This window comes from Sprattus sprattus, assembly GCF_963457725.1.
Source record: "Sprattus sprattus genome assembly, chromosome: 3".
Lineage (NCBI taxonomy): Eukaryota > Metazoa > Chordata > Actinopteri > Clupeiformes > Clupeidae > Sprattus > Sprattus sprattus.
The window spans coordinates 46,712,752-46,717,751 of record NC_137922.1 but is presented as its reverse complement, the minus strand read 5'-3'; positions in this window follow the sequence as shown (position 1 = coordinate 46,717,751).

Genomic DNA, 5,000 nt, shown 5'->3' with positions numbered 1-5,000 from the left:
TAAACAGCCCTTTATGTCGGGTTTTATGTTTCTCTTTATTCTCCTATCTTTACCACGTCCCTCTGTTTACGATTGACGCTGGATATCTGGGCCTAATCACCCTAAATATTGCATCTTCTCCATTAGTTTACACGCAGCCACTCAACAAAGAACGCTTGCTTTTTGTTTTGTTTTTTTCCTCTCTCTTACTTTTTCCTATCTTATGTTTCCCCTTTCAGTGAATGAAATAAACCACATGATTAATTGATATAGGAATGACAAGTGGTCTAACAGTTTAATAACAAGAATAAGAAGCAAGAATTTATGTTTTTTCTGTTGTTGTTTAGGCCAAAATGATGCTGGCTATACTTATTTTGGATACTATTGGACAAATAGACCCTTCCTATTCAAACTGTTTTGTCAACCTTTTAACCAAAGAAATAAAGTGGTAACAGAGAATATATTTATTTGCAGTTTCCAATATTACAATTAGGCCTATTAGGCTATTCTATTGCTATAATTTTCATTACTCACATTACTCTTATTACTAAATGGATATTTATATACGCTCACCTCTAGATGGGGGTTAATAAGCGAGCCCCTGAACGTTACAACTTCCTAACTGGCTAATTGGAAGAAGGCCACTGAAAAATTGGCCAACTCCAATCAACGCCTTTATTTTTTATTTTTTATTTGTTCCTTCTTTCTCGTCCTCCCTTTGTTCACATCCCCTTTATGTTTTTGGTTTGTCTGTTTGTTTTTTATTTTTCTACTCTCTCTATTATGTCTGTCATATCCTCACGCCCCATTAATAAGCTCGGAGAATTCTAAAAAAAGAAAAAAGGTCAATTCTTAAATCTTATGTTATTTTTGAATGGTTGAATCATATTTAAAGAGAATCAATTTAGTTTCTTGGAATACAAAAGGTCTTAATCAGCAAATTAAGTCTATCAAAGTTTTGACTCACCTTGCTAACTTAAAAGCGGACATAGCACTTTTGCAAGAAACTCATTTAATATCTCAAGATGTTGGTAAACTAAAGCAGAAGTGGGTGGGACAGGTCTTTTCAGCAAGCTATAACAAGAAGAGTAGAGGTGTGGCAATATTGATTCACAAAGACATACCCTTCCAAGTTGAAGAAACTATAGAAGATTCAGAGGGAAGATTCATCTTTCTAAAAGCAACCCTCTTTAACAAACCTATAATAATTGTCAACATATATGCACCTAATGATAACCATCTCCCCTTCTTTCATGCAATTTCAGAACTTTTGACAGCTTACAATAACACTTCAGTTATTCTGGGTGGAGATTTTAACTCGGTCCCTCAACCCTCTATTGATAAATCTAGTCACCCCTCGAAATATGATTTGAAAATATCCAAAGCTTTAGTGGAACTATGCAAAGGTATTGGACTGGCTGATGTCTGGAGAATTACCCATAGTGAAGAAAGAAACTATACATTTTACTCTAATGCCCATAAGAGCTACTCAAGAATAGATTCACTATGGGTAACTCAAGATATCTTAAGTAACACAAAGGAATCCAAAATCCATAATATAATAATTTCAGATCATGCGCCCATTTCCCTGTCATTTTGCCATATAACTAACAACTTTAAATCCCCCAAATGGTCACTTAACAATTCTCTTCTGTCAGACCCTGATTTTAAGAGAATGATCACTAGTAATACAGAACTCTTCTTCAAAGAAAATGTGACTCCAGAATTACGTTTTGGTACTATATGGGAAGCATACAAAGCTACCTGCCGTGGCTGGATAATTAACTACTCATCCTATCAAGAAAAAAATGGCAAATTATCAAAGGGAAAACCTGGTTGCTACCTTAAACGATTTGGAAAATAAGCACAAGAAATCTCCTGATAATGATCAACTATATAAGGAGTTGGTTAAAATCAGATTGGAATTAAATACACTTTCCAATGAGAAACTTCAATTTGCTCTGTACCAACTAAAAAGTAAAAATTATGAAATGGGTGAGAAAACAGGTAAAATACTTGCTGGAAGACTTCAAAAACAAAAAAACTCCCGAATCATTCAAGCTGTTAAATCTAATCACACCACTATTAAAGATCCCAAAGGCATTAATAAAATGTTTAAGGAATTCTACGAAGAACTATATAAAAGTGAAGTCACAGCAACAAATCAAGATTTAGATTGCTATTTCAAAAGAATTAATTTGCCAGCATTATCCGAATCTCAAAAGGACAGACTGGATTCAGACATTACAAAAGAAGAAGTGATAAAAGCAATTCAGTCTTTAGCTAGCAATAGAGCTCCAGGAGAAGACGGATTTACGACAAATTTCTTTAAATTGTTTGTTGATTTGCTGGCAGATAAACTTCTTAAAGTGTACATTGAATCAAAGGAGGACAATGCACTTCCTCACAATATGAATACATCAATAATAACGCTGTTATGTAAACCTGGGAAAGACCCAATGCAGTGTGGAAGCTATAGACCTATTCAGTTACTAAATGTAGACAATAAGATTCTAGGGAAAATAATTGCAAGCAGAATTAATGAAATATTGCCTTGCCTTGTACATAAGGACCAAATAGGTTTTGTCCAAAACAGATTAATTGGCGATAATATGCGTAAATTAATGCACACGTTCTATTATGCGAAGACCCTACCTGACCCAGCAGTTGCTGTTTCTCTAGATGCCGAAAAGGCGTTTGACCGTATCGAATGGAATTTTTTGTTTAAAGCCTTGAGAGAGTATGGTCTAGGTGAAAATATCATTAAATATATTTCCCTGCTTTATAGTAATCCAATTGCAAAGGTTTCCACAAACGGTCTAATTTCAGAAGGGTTCTCTCTTCATCGAGGCACCCGACAAGGTTGTCCCCTATCACCTCTACTTTTTATTTTGTCTCTAGAACCACTTGCTTGCCAGATCCGATCCAATGAAGACATTTGTGGAATCCCTATCAGAGACCTCTCTGTAAAGCTCTTCTTGTATGCAGATGACATATTATTGACATTAGTTAATCCCACCACCTCACTTACGTACACTCTTGAAGTTATTCAACATTTCAGTAAACTATCTGGCTATAAAATCAACTGTGGAAAATCTGAGGCAATGCCACTTAACCAACATTGTCATCGAGAGTGTCTGGAAAATCTACCCTTTAAGTGGTCACCAGAGGGTGTACAATATTTGGGTATTGTTCTACTTCCTGACTTTAAGACCATAGTTTCGACAAATATGACTAACATCTTAGGGAATATAAAAGAAGATTTAGACAGATGGCGGTATCTACCACTTTCACTATGGGGGAAAATAGACACTATCAAAATGAATGTTCTTCCCCGCCTAGTATATGTGGTCAATGCTCTTCCTTTACCCTTCGATAAAGTATACTTTAAGAAAATTAACTCTTTATTATCTTCCTTTATTTGGAATGACAAAAGAGCAAGAATTAGTGCACATAAACTATACCGCACACGTGACAAAGGTGGAATGGGACTTCCAAACATAGAAAAATATTATATTGCCATAAACGCCAGATATCCCTTGAAGTGGGCCTATAATTACACCGAACCAACAAGTTGGGAAGACATAGAAACAAAAATTGTCTTAGACAATCATAAACTGTCATTAAAATCATTGTGGTTCAACTCCAACTTGAAAAATGAGGACAACCCTATTATCATATTTTCATGCGAAATAATAAAACGCTTGCATAACATGCTACATTATGAGCCGCACCTCTCCCCAAACACTCCGATTTGGGGGAATGCCACCTTTACAGTGGACAAGAAAACGTTGACAAATAAGGAGTGGGAAAGGAAGGGACTCTGTTCTCTAGGAGACCTTTTCTTTGAAGGTACTATAATGTCCTTTGAACAATTGAGAACACATTTTGCACTTACAAATACAGACTTTTGGTTATATCTTCAAATCAGATCACAGCTTACCAAACGCTTTGGACAACACATACAACTTCCAGAACTGTCAAACATAGAAAAACATATTATGGGAATAATGAAAAAAGGTACACACTTGAGCAGTAAAATATATAAGATGATAAATAACTCTGAAGACACTGTTACAGCACTGGAAAAGATCTGGGAGAAGGACATGGGGACAAGTATAGATTCAGACAGTTGGCAATCCATCTGGAAGAAAATGCACAAGATATCAAACTCTGCACGAAATAAAACTATAAATTATAAGTTCATCAACAGAATATACTACACTCCTCAAAAACTTGCACGTATGGGTTCACAAAACAAGGACGTATGCTGGCACTGCAACAATGGGAAAGGAACCTACCTTCATATGATCTGGGACTGTCCTAAATTACAAACATTCTGGAAGAATGTAGTATTAAACTTATCCAAGATCATTGATGAAAAGATCCCTCTAGACCCTAAACTATGCATTCTTAACTACATGGATAACATGGAATGGCCACCTTTCAAGAAAAAAACTGTATCTATTGGGTTAATGAGCGCAAAAAAGGTCATTGCAACAAATTGGAAGAACAATATTAACATCAACGACAGAATATGGCTACAAACATTTGAATCACTTTTGGGTCTAGAACAAATGTCGAATTCTATATACACTGGCACTCCCACAATCTGGCAAGACATTAAACAACATATTTACAGCAATCTTGGGTATAGTCAGTGAGCAAATGTCAGGTCCTGTGTTTAAACACTGTATGGAAGACAGGGCGCCCACCTCTTCACCTACACCAACACCCTACCTGTGTGTTATGTATGTTGTGTTATGTTATGTGATATTATGTTGTCTTGTTATGTTGTGGTCATGTTGTTATGTCGTTATGTTATGTTTGTATACTATGTTATGTTTGTATACTATGTTATGTTATATTACACACAAGGTACATATGTAAGTAGGCATACCAGATGAGTAGGCTGTCATCAAGCTCCCTATACTTAAGTGATAGAAATGGAACTTCAACCATCAAAAAAGGAATATATTTGTGTTAACTTCTGTATTAATTTATTGACCAAAACGATATGA